Source organism: Triticum aestivum, chromosome 7B (genome assembly GCF_018294505.1).
Source record: "Triticum aestivum cultivar Chinese Spring chromosome 7B, IWGSC CS RefSeq v2.1, whole genome shotgun sequence".
In the NCBI taxonomy this organism is placed as follows: domain Eukaryota; kingdom Viridiplantae; phylum Streptophyta; class Magnoliopsida; order Poales; family Poaceae; genus Triticum; species Triticum aestivum.
The window spans coordinates 689,220,466-689,236,924 of NC_057813.1; the positions used below are offsets into that span (position 1 = coordinate 689,220,466).

Below are 16,459 nucleotides of genomic sequence, written 5' to 3' on the forward strand. Positions count from 1 at the left end.
GAACTAATTGGTGTAGAAATCACTAAGGGAGAAGGTACAATTACCTCATCAAGTTCTACTTTCCTCCCACTCACTTCTTTCGAGAGAAACTCCTTCTCTAGAAAGGATCCAGTCTTAGCAACAAAGATTTTTGCCTTCGGATCTGTGATAGAACGTGTACCCAACAGTTTTCTTTTGGTATCCTATGAAGATGCACTTCTCCAATTTGGGTTCGAGCTTATCAGGTTGACGTTTTTTCACATAAGCATCACAACCCCAAACTTTAAGAAACGACAACTTTAGTTTCTTGCCAAACCACATTTCATAAGGCGTCGTCTCAACGGATTTTGATGGTGATCTATTTAAAGTGAATGCAACCGTCTCTAAAGCATAACCCCAAAAAGATAGCGGTAAATCAGTAAGAGACATCATAGATCACACCATATCCAATAAAGTATGGTTACGACATTCGGATAAACCATTTCGCTGTGGTGTTCCAGGTGGCATTAATTGTGAAACTATCCCATGTTGTTTCAAATGAAGACCAAACTCATAACTCAAATATTCTCCTCCACGATCAGATCGTAGAAACTTTAATTTCTTGTTACGATGATTTTCCACTTCACTCTAAAATTCTTTGAACTTTTCAAATGTTTCAGACTTATGCTTCATTAAGTAGATATAACCATATCTGCTCAAATCATCTGTGAAGGTAAGAAAATAACGATACCCACCACGAGCCTTAATACTCATTGAACCGCATACATCAGTATGTGTTATTTCCAATAAGTCAGTAGCTCGTTCCATTGTTCCGGAGAATGAAGTTTTAGTCATCTTGCCCATAATTAAGGCACGGTTCGCAAGCACCAAGTGATTCATAATCAAGTGATTCCACATTATCTGACATTTGTCTTCAATTAAGTAAGAAATATTAACTGCACAATATCTGGCATTTGTCTTTGATTAAGTAAGAAATATTAACTGCACAATATCTGGCACTTGTCTTTGATTAAGTAATACATATTGAATGGTTTTCATGGCTCAGATATGGAAGTTTGCGTTCAAGAATATTTCTGGTAAACTGTCGTTAACCTGTTTAAGACTACTGAAATATGGTGCCCCACTTTTTAATCTGTTATGTACATGAGAGGCTATATATATATATATATATATATATATATATATATATATATATATATATATATATATATATATATATATATATATATATATATATGGTTTTTCTACACCCACTCTTGGTGCACCCACGCAAGTAAACATACCAAAACATTTCGAAAAAATCTAAAACTTTGTGAGAATGATCGTCAACAAATGTTAGAGAGGCTTGCAAACTTTGGTGGTCAAATGACATCTGAGGAGCTCTATACAAAAAAGACAAAATTACTGAAAAATTATCAAAATGTACGTGCACTGTTTCACCCAAACTTATAATTTTGTTTTTTTTTTGTACAGTTTTCCTCGAATGTCGTTTGATGACCAAACTTGGAAAGCCTCTCTAACATTTGTTGATGATTATTTCCACAAGGTTTCAGATTTTTTTTAAATGCTTTGGTAGATTTTCTTGGATGGGTGCACCCAGGGGGGTTCGGCCACTACTTTCCCTATACAGTGACAACAGCAGCACAGTTGTTTTTCTTTCCAGTAGGCTACTTGGTGGTGCTAGCTTAATGCATGGCAGTATTCATGTGTCATTTCTCCCAACAACATAACTAATTTGAGGCTTCCTTTATTTGCCATGTAGGCAGCCTACTTTCCTCAGATGCTTTCCCAGTTGTTGACTGATTTAATCTAATTTTGTGCAGAATAAAAGATGTGATCAACCCACTGGTGAGCCCCTCGCCATTAAGTTCTGGGAGGAGAGTCTGGTGCCATTGAGAATGTCGTCTTGCACATCAACCTGGTCACTTTCCGTGAGTTCAAAGGGGATCGAGGTGAGGTTGGCTTCCTGGAGTTCATCTTCCAGAGTGCGCGGGCGCTGGAGATGGTAGCTATTTTCATGGCCAGTCCAAGCTTCACACCGTTCTCGATGGACGAGGCACTTGTCAAGGTGCAATACAGCGCTAGAAACCTGGCAAGTAAATCCTGCAAAAAGTGCATCATCTGGAGTTGCCGTCCTGAAGGCGGCGATCCTTGGAGCCTCAGAGTCGGGGCCGATTTCTCCTTCGAGGACCCGTTCACGGTGAGGTCGGTGAGGGAGGAGGACAGCTGAGCTTATATAGTTTCTGTGGAGAAGTAGACTCGCTTTTTGATGCAAACTATGACGTGTGGTGGTATTTGTTGCTCGATGTGCTGCACTTGCGACGGTCTTTCAAATTTGTGGCTTCGTGCCTGGTAAGCAGCTGATATTTTGACTTGCCGAGTAATGTTTCTTGTTGGCGGGAAACTTGCCTTGTCGATCGCTTGCAGTTGCTGGTTGTGATTTGGTGATGTTAATATCGGTCGTCTGCATCACATGATCAACTGTGAACTTGGAAACTACAAACCTTAACGACTCTTTTTAGGCCTTCTCTAGTTATATATACTTGTGTCACAGAGCTTTTTGCATGCATTGTTTCCTATATATACTGGGCAAATTGATTTCATATAACAATTCGGGGCACATATATTATCTACAAGCAGGAGATGATTAAATCTGGCAAACAGTAATGTCCTAACCTGCATTCCTATTTAGATACAACATTTTGAAAAATTCTCTAGAAAAGGAAGAAAATTGATCTTACATAGACTGGGTGCATACGGCGTGGGGATCTAATGGTGCATGCGTACTCATTAGTCTTAGGCCATGGATGACGAGAAGGTCAACATACCAAATTTGGTAGTAAATGATTTCTTTTTATTATAGTCTTGGTGGTTTCTCTGACTTTTAGAATTCTCTCATCCGATTTTTCTGAATCACTATTTATTAATGAACTGTTTCCCAATTTGTGAGCAGAAAACGTTTATGGGTTACTTTCTATACTTACTAAGTTGTTAAGTTATTGGGTATTTACTTGATCTCTAGAGTTCTATTTTAGTTTTCTCTCCTCGAAAAACATTGCCTATTCACGAACAATCGAGTAAAGTAACTGTTCCAAGAGACGTAGGGTTTCTTTTGTGTGTGCAAAAGGTCCTTTGATCTATTAAGAATATATTCAACAACAACGGTACCAAGTATCACAGAAATAACAAAAATTACAACAAAGTCCATGGACCACGTAGCGACATCTATTAGCACCGAAACGAGCTGAAGGTGTGCCACCAACATTACCCATCCCTTGTCAGAGGCATGTAAACATTGTTGTAGCTGACAATCAGTGAGTCTTTGAGCTATGGCCCCAATTTGCCAACACACAAGAACATGACCCGTGGCCAACAAAGAGAAGCAAAGATAAGGAGGACCACACCTGCAAACACGCCAACAACCACTAACACCCTATGGATCCATGATCCGCCATAAACCAATGCCAACTAGTTCCAAATAGATCTCTTTGTTGGACCACGCACCTTCACGTACCCTCAGTCGATGTTAGGTACACCGCCGGAGCGGTGGCAAGGCGGATATCTCATTATTCCAACTTGGGATGCAACCGCCTCGAGCATGGGACAAATCAAAACTAAATAAAAATGAGAACGCTAATGCTGAGGAGGGATCGGAGTCCGCCGACCCTCTAAAGCCGATAGCTCCATCACAGAGAGGGGGCGACCGTCGAAAACCTCAAGGAGCCCTGTGTCGTGGGCTGCCATCTAACATGTAATGAAGTTTATAGTTAGGGATTACATTTTAACTTAGGTGCATAGATAGTACTGGATGAGTAAGGTACAAGCGGCGAAAAATATACGCACAAGAGAAATGATCCCAAATGGACGACACCTCGCTCTCTTCAAGTAGTGTTTTTTTAGGATTAGTGTAGTGATGTCCGTTCTTATATTATGGGACGGAGGGAGTATACAAAGAGTTATTAGTAAGATAGAAACAAATTAATTTTTAGGAAAAAAGGAACAAATTAGTGACCAGCCATAGTGACAAACTAGTGGGCCCTGAATTTGGCCAAACTAACGCTTTTTTAGACACAGTCACAGTCATAGACGGACACGGACCAATCCCCCATTTCACTCGCCACTCGCTCACGAACCCCAAAATCTCCGAACCCTCGCCACCGGCCACCATGGCCGGCCGGACGCCGTTCACCAACCTGGACCCGGCGACGGCGGCCGGACTCCAGCGCCTGGGCTTCGACCCCCACGAGGTGGACCGCGCCAAGGAGCAGCTGCTCACCTACATCCGCGCCGAGCTCCTCCCCGCCCCGCCCGTCTCCGACGCCCCACCGCGCAGCATCTTCTCCCGCCTCCTCATCACGGAGGCCGCGCACGACCCCGCCCTCCCCACCAGCGCCGACCGTATCAGTGTCCTCCCCGACGCCCTCCTCCGCAACATCGTCTCCCGCTCCCCGTCGCCGACGCCGCGCGCACCGCCGTCCTCGCCTTGTGCTGGCGCCGAGTCTGGCTCTCCACGGAGCCCGTCCTCATCGACGCATTCCTCTGGCCCAACGCGTCGGCCGTCACCGCAACCGTCTCCTGCATCCCCGGGACACTTCCGCCGCGTCCACCTCACGCGCAGCCACATGGGCGCGCAGCAGGCCCGGCTCGCGCGCTGGCTCAAGCTCCTCGCTACCAAGGGCGTCCACGAGCTCGTCCTCGTCAACCGACCATGGCCGTGCGATGTGCCGCTCCCTGCCACGCTCTTCAGCATCAGCTCCCTCGTCCGCCTCTACATCGGCCTCTGGAAATTCCCGGACACGGCCGGCCTGCGTGGCGCCTCGTTCCCCAACCTCCGCGAGCTCGGCATCTGCACGGTCGTGATGGAGCAGGGTGACGTCGACTCCCTCGTCGCCAGCAGCCCCGTCCTGGAGGTCCTGAGCATCCAGGGAAGCCACAAGGGGCTGCGCATCCGCGTGGTGAGCCAGAGCCTCCGGTGCGTGCAAATCTGCAGCTCTGTTGTGGAGAATGTCACGGTGGTGAAGGATCCATGCCTCGAGCGGCTCATCCTGCAGGAAGGTCGGCACGCTGCTAGTGGCCTGTGTACCCGGGTCCGCATTCGTGATGCCCCCAAGCTACATTCTTTTGGATTCTTGGAGCCAGGAAATGATGTCCTGGAGATCGGAGACAACGTCATAATGGTGAGTATCCACTTGCAGTTGTCACTGTAGTATCTTTGTTCTTAAATTGGGTGAATTTCTGGCTGGGATAAAAGAGAGTGCGGCCACCATTGTCGCAAGCGCTAAGATCCTGAGTTTAAATGTGCGTTTTGGAGTCCCCAATGAGGCAAGGATGGTGCCCATGTTCCTTAAATGCTTTCCCAATGTTGTGCGACTGCATATCATGGTAATTTCCACCAATTTAAGTTTCAATTTTACATGTTAGTACTATTACTTTTAAATGTTGTGTGTTCTGATTGAATGCATAGGTCTTTCAAGTCATTTATTCATCACGACTCTTTATGGCGAATGCTGATAATTATGTACCACATGTTAAGGTGCCATTCGTCGTCAGCGATCATGTCTTCTTTATACGTTGACTAGAGTACACAACTATAATTCCAGGGATTGCATGCTCATCTGCTTATGCTATGACATTTGGCAATATTTTTTTTCCGGTGGTACAATTTCTATTATATCTGTTTTTTTTCTATTGCTTTGTTTCTTAAATTCTGGCATGTTTGGATCTTTTTCTGTAACATATCATCTAAATCTTCGTTTGCTTATTTTACACTGATGCATCTGAGCTGTTGCAAGCTAGTAGCAACATAGCAATCCTGCTATGCTTATTTCACACTGATGACAGATACATATGGTAATCTTGCACATTGCTGTCTATTTCTTAGTGGTCTGTATGATATAACATAATACGAAAGTTTTAAATCAAGTGCAATTCCATTTCGCGGCAGATTATCTGAAACGCCCGCAATAGCGGCCGCTAAGCCATTTAGTGCCAGCTAGTACATGGACATTTTCGGCAGGAAAACAGGGCATTTTCAGCAGGAAAACAGAGGGTTGCAGTATATATTTGGACATAAACTGAAACAAGCATCACCAATTACAACTTACAAACATGCATCACGAGTAGTTCACAAACAAGGGAACCAAGAGCCTGCCATGTTCTGGTTCCAAATGAAAACTTTAACGCGATCACGGGCGCCGCGAGGTCTCTGGTTTGAATATTCGTTCATTTTCTTATTTGAATTCAAAATTTAACTATAAAATTCGCTCGAAATATTCTCGGTATTTGTCGGTATTTCTCGGTAACCGTGGTAACCACATTTATCAGTCCCCCTCGGTAAAATTACCTCATTCGGTAACCAAAACCTTGCTCGCGGCAGATCACGTAATTTTGGCCATAGCATCGCCGGAAGCATCCTAGGCACCGATTGTGCCGCAATAGCCGCACTTTCACGGGCGATTTTAATCTTTGCATAATACTAGTTGCATCAGCTCAGGAATGTATATCTAATTTTTTTTAATATTGGAAGTTTGCAGCCTTTCTTCTTTTGGGGAGTGCTTCGGTACAACCCCCCCTAAAACGTATAATGGACAATATGGTAATTTCACATTAGTTATAGGAATACCCACCCGACGCTGTACGCCCGCGCGCGACGTCGTACGCCTGCCCGCATATGCCGCACCCGTCGCTATACGTACGCCCGCCCGCGTACCCGCACCCGTCGCCGTACGTCGCCATCGTACGCCCGCACGTCTCCACGTTGGCGTCGACAGTTGTTGGAGGAAAAAAAGACACGGTAGTCGCCGATGCCCGCCGTCGAAACCCTGAACCCTAACTCATCAACGCCGTCTTCACGTCGGCCCCCGTCTGCACGAAGTCGCCGTCGCCCGGGTCGCCGCCCAAACAGGCCGCCGCACGTGCCCCGCGTCCGCTGCCGCGCGGCCCGGCGCGTTGCCGCCGCGTTCCATTCCCGTCGCCCAGATGGCCGCCCACCCGTGATCTACGTCGCCGCCTCCCTCCGTGCACTACGCCTGCTACGACCAACCATCGTCCTCACGCCGTCGACACCTGCCTCCGCCGGCCAGCAACGTCACGCTGTCATCACGTTCGTCATTGGAGAAAATGGATCCGGCTGAAATCCTCGCCGCCGTGCAAGAGGTTGGTTTGAGACATCGTTGTGCTTGATGAAATAATTGTTTTAGGGATGATGTTACACGGTGTTTGATTGATCTTAGAATTTTTTTAAACATGTATAGTTAGAGGAGGAGGGCGATTATGATGGCGATGATTACGGCGAGGACAACGAAACCTCGTCACTGAATATGGATGAACCTGCTGAGGAGAACTACATGAGTTTGGATGAATCTTATAGTGGCAATGTAAGTGTGATCAATGTTGATAAGAACAATAAATATGATAAACCGCACGGACAATTACATGTTTTTTTGCATCATGCAGCGACATGGCGATGATGATGATGATATGGATATAGATGATTCATTTGCTGAAAGTGCACTCCGGGTATGTTTTTAAAAAAATCAGAGAAGAAATGACATAATAACCATATGAGCGCTTACATGTATTTTTTTGCAATGTGCGCAGATGGACGAGGACGGGGACTTTGTGAGGAATATTGTGGACGATGAAAGTGACAAATCGCACGTTGATGCATCTCATGATGACAGCTCCAGCAAAGTAAGTTTTGAAACTTACATACATTACATATTAAAATAATAACTGACTGACATAAATGGTTTAATGCATTAATTTACAGGGAGATGTAGATGGTACAAGCGGGAAGGATGAGCATGTTGGTGATGATCTGTTTAATTTTGACATCGGATTTGATGAATATCAGCAAGAATCATTGGACATGCATTGGAAGGTCATGAGGAAGACGTTCAAGTCACTAGGAGAGGCTTACAATTTCTATAACCAGTATGCTTACGAGCGTGGTTTCAGCGTAAGAAAGGACTCACTGAAATATTCGAAAGGTCCTGAGGGAACTAAGCGCTTGAGAAAGTATATGTGTGCGAGAGCTGGGAAACGACAGGCAAAACTTTGTACAATGGAAGGCAGGACCCGCAGGCTGAGAGGGGAGACTCGTTGCTTCTGCGATGCGCATATAACTTTGAAACTTGATAAAGAGCGTGACGTTTGGTATGTCAGCAGTTTCAGTGATGATCACAGTCACGTTCTAGCTAGACCGGATGAAGTCACGTTTCTTCGGTCTCATAATCAGATAAAAGAATATCAGAAAGCTGAGATCTTAACTATGGCAGGTGCTGGAATCAGGAAACATATGATTTATGATCAACTCGTCAGTAGGTACGGGTCATATGCAAAGGCTGGTTTTGGGAGGAAGAAGCTTTATAACATGTGTTGTAGATAAAAAATGAAGTTGCTTGCACAAGGTGATGCAGACACTGCCATTGGGATCATGATGACCAGAAAAGAGAGAGATCCAGATTTCTTCTTTGAACATATTCTGGTGTGATTCTCAATCACGTTGAGACTATGTTGACTACGGTGATGTTACAGTCTTCGACAGCACATACAGGATGAATAGGTATGACATGCCATTTATACCTTTGTCAGTCTGACCAACCACCATTACACCACGGTATTCGGTTGTGCTCTTGTGTCTGACGAGACGGAAGATACATATGTCTGCCTGCTTCAGACGTTTTTGAGGGCTCACTGTCAGAAGAGGCCCAGGTCAGCAATTACTGATGGAGATGCAGCTATGATTAAGGCCATAAGAAAGGTACTTTCGGAGGTTTGGCGTCGTCTTTGCTCGTGGCATATTGAGAAGAACATGCAGAAACACCTTCATCATAAGTCTCTAAAGGAGTTCAGGTCTCTACTTTATTATGCCACTTCAAAAAAAGTATTTGAGGAGAGATGGGCAGCGTTTACCGCCAAATGGCAGTCGGAGAAAACAAAGACATGGTTACGTAGGATGTACAAGAAGAAAAGGCTTTGGGCTGCATCATATCTGTCTGGTGGGTTTTTCCTAGGTATGCGAAGTAACCAGCGAAGTGAGAGTCTGAATTCATGTCTTCACTTGCATCTAGACTCCGGTATGACTATTGTTGATATGATTGTGCACTATGAGAACTGCATAGTTCGTCTCCGTGAGAACGAGGCGCATGACGATTACACAAACTCACAGACAGTCCCAGTACCAGTATTGGACGAGTGTAAAGATATTGAGAAATCAGCTGCCCGTGAGTTCACTGCGGCAAACTTTTATATCTTACAGGAAGATATGAAGAAGGCACGGGAGCTTGAGGTCCTTGAGAGACTGAGAGGAGCAGACACTCACAGATTCATACTGACATGGAAGGAAAATAGGGATATCAGATTCACTGTGGACTACACCCCAGGTAACTCCGAAGAAACCGTGAAGTGCAGTTGCAGAAGCATGTATCGCAAAGGACTTCCTTGCAAACATATTCTTCACGTTCTGATTCAGCTACGCTTACGTGAGATACCTAAGTGTTTAGTACTGCGGAGGTTGAGCCAAGTTGCAAGGGGTGGACTTCCCGTGAAGCGCACTAGCGATCTGTTTGCGTGGGGATGGGCAGGTGCAGGGGACAGAGCTAGGTACAGCGAGTTGACTATCTTATCTGCCGAAGCAACTCATAAAGCATGCCATAAACCATTTTTATTCGACAAGTTGAAGGCGGCTCTGAGGGACATAATAGATAATGATTACACTGAGGAGGATGAGCCTGGTGCGGAGGTAAAGTTTGTGAACGACGATGCATTTGAGCCTAATCAAGATCATGGTCTTGTTCGTGATCCCGCAAAAGTTAACACCAAAGGCGCACCAAAACAGAATGTTAAAGGCCGCGGTAAGGATGGTCCTGATGTCACTAAAAATGGGCGACCTAAAGCTTTTGATGAGAAAAGCAAACGTCAATGTGGACAGTGCGGTCTTACGGGTCATTATAAGTCCACGTGCCCTCAAAATCCTAAGTATGATTTTCTTATGTTATTGTAAATCTTATTGTTCAAATCAAATTTATTTGTTTATTATGAATTAACACATATCTTACTGTTTATGTAGGAACTTTTCTTGAATTCTGGAGTATGGAAGATTGCTTCACCCTTTGATTGAAGATAGTTTTCTTATGGATTGCTATGGAAGACTGCTTCACCCTTTGATTGAAGACAGTTTTTTCATGTTTTATCGATGTGATCTTTTATAATTGTTAAGATATGTTATATGAGACTTATTTTACTTTCTTGATGTCAGATGCTACGATACCGACATAAGTATTTGTTTGATGAGAGACTATGTAATGCAAGAAGTAGTTTTACTATGTTTATTTTGATGTTCTCATTATGCACAGTAGTGTCGTCGCTGTTTACTGTTAATTTTCTGCATTGTACGGTCGCCGTCGCTTAGAACCCCGTCGTTTTTTTTAAAAAAACAGCCCGACAAGTGCGCCGGCGGCAGTGTACCACAGGGCAGCGTCGGACGGCGGCACTGTCCCGTAGGGCAGCGTCGGACAGCGGCAGCAGTACGAGGTAATCAGAGGAGTTCGACAGCCTATGAGCCGCTGGGTATATAAGCCGGTCGTCGCGCTCTCCATCGGGCGAGGTGCGACTAAACATTTCCGGTCGCCCCGCGTGGTACTTGGGCCGTCGTCCCGCCGCGTGGTACTTGGGCCGTCTTCGCGCCGCGGGCGGAATAGTGTTATTGGGCCAGACCACGCGGTCATGCGCGTCGCTGCAGGCACGGCGGCTGTGATAGCAAAGGTTTAGTCCCACCTCGCCCGACGGAGCGCGCGACGACCTGCTGATATAGCCGACGGCGCACATGCAATCGAACGCCTCTGATTAAACCGCTATGCTACCCGTCGTTCGACGCTGCCCTGTTGGACAGTGCCGTCGGTCCAGTCTGACGTCAGACTGGCCGGCACACTTGTCGGGCTATTTTTTTACAAAGAAAAACTAAAAACGTCGGTGTTATAAGCGACGACGATAGTGCTTTAAAAATAAAAACTAAGAACGTCGGTGTTACAAGCGACGGTGACAGGCACTACAGTGCATAATAAATACATGTGCATTTTTTTAACATCTGTTATATCCAAACAATTTGACGATGGCAGAACTATGAATATGAATAATTCAAATTTAAAGACAACAGCATGAAGACAAAATAATAATCCAAATTTCATTCTCGACTTAAATATTCAAAATAGTAATGTCTTCTTCGTCACAAGATATCAAAGTCGAAATAAATGTAAACATTATTTGAGCCTACAAAATTTTCTAGTACAAAAATTTTGCCACATTTATTTCTTCTTTGCAAGCCGGGTAACTTTGTCCTTCACATCGTTGAGCGTATTTCTCTCCGAAAAAATAAGCTGCGCAATCATTAAGTCCCTCGATTTATCAATTGACCCCTGTTAGAACTTCATATTAGTACAATCCAAATAGTATACATAATGAATTCAATTGAATATAAGCATTTGAAATAAAACCAGACCTGGAAAAATGGCTTGTCCATTTTTCACCGTTCCAATATTGAAAGCATCAAAGAACAAATATTCCACATGAATTGCTGGACCATACAAACAACGGTTCATAAGTTCGCATTTCAGGTAAGATATTAAAATAATATGAAAGTATTTACTCACCCGTCTTCTTGTTGTGGCATCTTATACGTTTTGATAGGCCAGGTAGACACATCCGGATAATTCACAGCACCGCTTGCATTCGCATTACGTATGTCATATCCAAGTTGTTTTCTCTGTTCATATACATGATAGAACGAAAAGAATTTAACATAGTTCAGTTACTAAATGATAATTTCAATATGCTCACGTAAATTTATGTCGTACCAGCTCCTCAACTTTTTCTCTAATTTCACTGTCAAGTTCGGGTCCCATCAAAGAATCAAGAACCTAGAACTCTTCCTTCGGGCGATGCATGACAACCGAAATCCAGTGGGTATTTCCCTTATTAAGAGGAATATAAATCCGCATCACAACGAAAATATGATGCAATCAACACATACTCTGTTATTACTTATATCCCATATATGCATACATTAAGGCAGTTGAACTTACCATATCTTTTTTTAAATACTCATCGGTGCATCTATTCACAGGTTCATTCTTCTTCGCCACATCTTCGTTGTCATTTTTTCCTGCCTCGGTGTCCGGTCTAAATTCAAGTAACCAATTGACCAATCAGGTCGGGATTATATGACGATCGTCACCAACAACTCCCAACAGATACGACGAATAAGCATTGATAACCTGAAAATAATTTAAATGATGTATAACAATTCCAATTTGCATTAAAAGCTAATAGAAAACACAACAATAACTCACATCACCGGTTAGCCATTGATGGTCAAGAATCTTACAAGCCCTCTCAGCACTGAGACCTTCGCGCATGCCATCATTGAATATTTCCTTCTTTCTATGTTTTGTTGGCCGCTCATAAGCACGAACAAACTTAACACTAGCTTTAATCACATCGTATTCATCTTGAAAGATTTCTTTCTCGAAGAGTTCTGCAATACATGACGGTAATATGTTAATAAGTCAATGATAAGTAGTAAGTTCAGGTCGAAAACAATATGATAAAACTCACTTGCTTTTGCTGAACGTTTTGCACGCTTTGTCGGTATAACTGGAATATAAGGAGACTTTATAAGGTTTGGTACCTTCTGCTTCCGTTTTCCTACAACCTCCCCCTGTACCTCATCTTCTCCAATACAATCTACAGATCCACGTGATGCGATTTCATCTGTTCCTAAAGATGTTACGGATTTCTCATCACATATCTCAGGATCTTCGATAGGATCTTCTTTATTACCCTTGAAACTATCCCAATATTTAGGTGTGCAATAATAAGGTCTCTTCTCTTCAGAATCATTAATATCATCTTCATCATCCTCTTGCACATTCTTTTTTCCTGGTGTTTTGAAATTGTCCACGTCAGGATTATATACAAATTCTTTATGAGGTTTTCCACCATAGTTTCTACTTTCACTATTTTCACCATACTCATTCTTTTCTTCTTTTTCAATATCACCGGCTTTGTAGAATACAACCCTTTTGTTCAATTTCTCTATGACCCTCTGTGATTAAAAATTAGTGTAATTAGTTATGTGACACATCAAAAAACATAGTGAACGGCATAATAAGAAAACTTGTACATGTGCACATAGCTCCGGCATACGAAGCATGTCCTTATGAATGTGCTTCAGCTCAGTCAAAATCCGATCCATAATAGGGTTCTGGGTAGCTGAAGCCTCAGATGTACTCATGCCTGGTCTCCTACCAGTAATGTTAGACTTTCTCGTACTGGACTTGTTGTTATCAGCCTGTTCCATTCTAATTTTGTTTAAGCGGTACTCTTCAGTAATGGTGTCATCGATCTACAACATAAAGAATCATACAATCATATTTAATTAATAATTAATTGCAGACTTTAAATGAAAAAATATATATTTAACGTATTACCATTCCAACACCACGACCATATTGAAAGTCGTACTTGTCTCTTTTCTCCGCTGCCGCTTCTGTCCAATTCCTCATCAAGGGGCTCAACAGCGCTAAAGGATCATACTGTGGACCGGTGCTTGGCTGCACCTTCTCCCAATATAGATACTGCAAAACAAACAAACAACCATTTAGCATGTGTTACACTATTATTACATAATACAAATATTCAACTTAATAAATAAATCATACCTGCAGAAGTGCTAGGTTGCCACGTGGCCATTCCCTAACACGGCCGGGCTGCAGGACCATACCAATCTCCGACAAACAAAACCGCAAAGTGAATGCGTTCTAGTTGAACTTTTTTATCTGCCTGACATCTTGCACTAGTGCATAATAATTCTTCGAATGTACTCATCAGACACTGGTGCAATTATAGTCCCTAACAGGACGAGAAACGCCATCCGAACAAATTCATCGTCCGCGTTTTTATTTCTCACAATCTTCTCAATAAGATCATCAATCAATATTTTACCATTTTTCTTGTTAACAAAACTAGCTAGAATTTTTTTATTGCTTTGCCTTGGTCCATACTCAAAAAACTAGAAACATCCACTCCTTCATTCTTCAAACCAAATATAGCGAACACATCATCAGACCTCAGTGAAATCAACCCTTTTTTTCCGCCTGCCTCTTGGACCATGAATTTTTTACTACTAGGATTGTAACCTTGATTCATAAGCGCAAGCAAATTATCACGCATCTTGACCGAAGGTATTCGTAACATGCCCTCAATCTCTGTTTCGTAAAATGTAAATCGCTGACTTGGTGTTAACTTATTAACAAGACTAATCCACTTTTCTACGGAACATGTAATCACACCACCGATGTCCATACTGCATATAATAATATCTATGTGACGTTGCATCCGGCTAATGTGTTATACTATGATGAAAATATTAAAATAAATACCTATCCGACGGCCACTAGTGCGGGAGACGGCGACCACAGCGCCTGACGGCGGCGTCTGATGGCGAGCACCGTGGATGACGGCGGGCGCTGACGGCGGGTGGTGACGTCGACTAGTGCGGGGTGACGACGGGTGTTGGCGGCGGCGCGACGCTGTCGGGCGGGGAACGACAGTGTGGGCGGCGGCGGGCGACGCCGATCAGATCGGGCGCGTCGTCGGCACGTACGACGCAAAAGTGCATGCGCGACGTGATTGGGCGACGTGCGCGATTATTGGGAATATTCCCTCAGCTAGCGACGGCTCGTGTAGATATTTGCTGCGTCGGGCCCGCGACAATTATTAAGTGGGCGACGGCCCATCTACAGTATCAGTGTGGGCGACGGCTAGTTGACTAGTTTAGTCCCACCTCGGCCGCTGAACGACGCCCCGACCAGCTTAAATAGCCGCGTCATTTAATCCGTACTTGGTCATATTTAATATTGTGATATGGCTCTACATAACAGCCCGGCAGTACAACTGTCCGGGTTGTACTGCCCGGGCAGTTAGGTAAAGTCACATCGCACTATTAAATATGTATTTATTTATTTGTAGATTTTTGTCATTTTGTGTATTTTTTTTAACTTTCCATGAAAAACAAACATGTTTCTAACATTTTTTTACTCCGTCGCATCCGCCAAAGTTGCTCATTTTTTTCCACGGGCGACAGTAACCATGCAGGACACGCACGCCAAAATTTGTCGCGTTCCGACGCTGTACGGATTGTCTATGATTTTCCGGGCCGAAAACCCCAAAAACACTGTCCGGACATGACGCAACGTGCTTTCGTAGTCGGATTTCGTTCATATCTGGCGTGCGGTACCCGGGAGGGTCCCCACACGCGCTGGCAAAAGTTGGGTGCATTCCGGTAAACCGCACTGGCACTTGCTGTGGAACCCGGTGGTTTCGGTATGGGCGAGGGGACCCTTGGTCGTACTTTCTCCGTCGCATCCGTCAAAGTCGCTCATTTTTTTCCACGGGCCATGGAGGCCATGCAGGACACGCACGCCAAAATTTGTCGCGTTCCGACGCTGTACGGATTTTCTATGACTTTCCGTGCCGAAAACCCCCAAAACACTGCCCGGATGTGACGCAGTGTGCGTTCGTAGTCGGATTTCATTCATCTCTAGCGTGCGGTACCCGAGGAGAGTCCCCACATGCGCTGGCAAAAGTTGGGTGCATTCCGGCAAACCACACTAGCACTTGCTGTGGAACCCGGTGGTTTCGGTATGGGCGGAGGGGACGGTCGGTCGTACGTCTCTCCGTCGCATCCGCCAAAGTTGCTCATTTTTTCCACGGGCCACAGTGACCATGCTGGGCACGCATGCCAAAATTTGTCGCTTTCCGACGCTATACTGATTTTCTATGATTTTTCGAGCCGAAAACCCCCAAAACACTGCCCGGGTGACGCAACATGTGTGCTTAGTCGGATATCGTTCATCTCTAGCGTGCGGTACCCAGGAGGGTCCCCACACACGCTAGCAAAAGTTGGGTGCATTCCGGCAAACCGCACTATCACTTGTTGTGGAACCCGATGGTTTTGGTATGGGCGGAGGGGACCCTCGGTCGTACGTTTCTCCGTCGCATCCGTCAAAGTTGCTTATTTTTTCCATGGGCCACAGTGACCATCCAGGGCACGCACGCCAAAATTTGTCGCGTTCCGACGCTGTACGGATTTTCTATGATTTTCCGGGCCGAAAACCCCCAAAACACTACCCAGACTTGACGCAACGTGCGTTCGTACTCGGAATTCATTCATCTCTGGCATGCTGTACCCGAGCGGGTCCCCACACGCGCTAGCAAAAGTTGGGTGCATTCGGGAGAACCGCACTGGCACTTGCTGTGGAACCCGGTGGTTTCGGTATGGGCGGAGGGGACCCTCGGTCGTACGTCTCTCCGTCGCATTAGCCAAAGTTGCTTTCTTTTCATGGGCCACAGTGACCATGCAGGGCACGCACGCCAAAAATTGTCGCGTTCCGATGCTGTACAGATTTTCTATGATTTT

The 16,459-nt window shown here is 44.7% G+C and overlaps 1 pseudogene; it reads left to right on the plus strand.

Moving 5' to 3' along the window:
* The first annotated feature begins 4,145 nt into the window (after positions 1 to 4,145).
* LOC123158477 (uncharacterized) lies at positions 4,146 to 11,042 on the plus strand (annotated as a pseudogene).
* Positions 11,043 to 16,459: the final 5,417 nt, after the last annotated feature.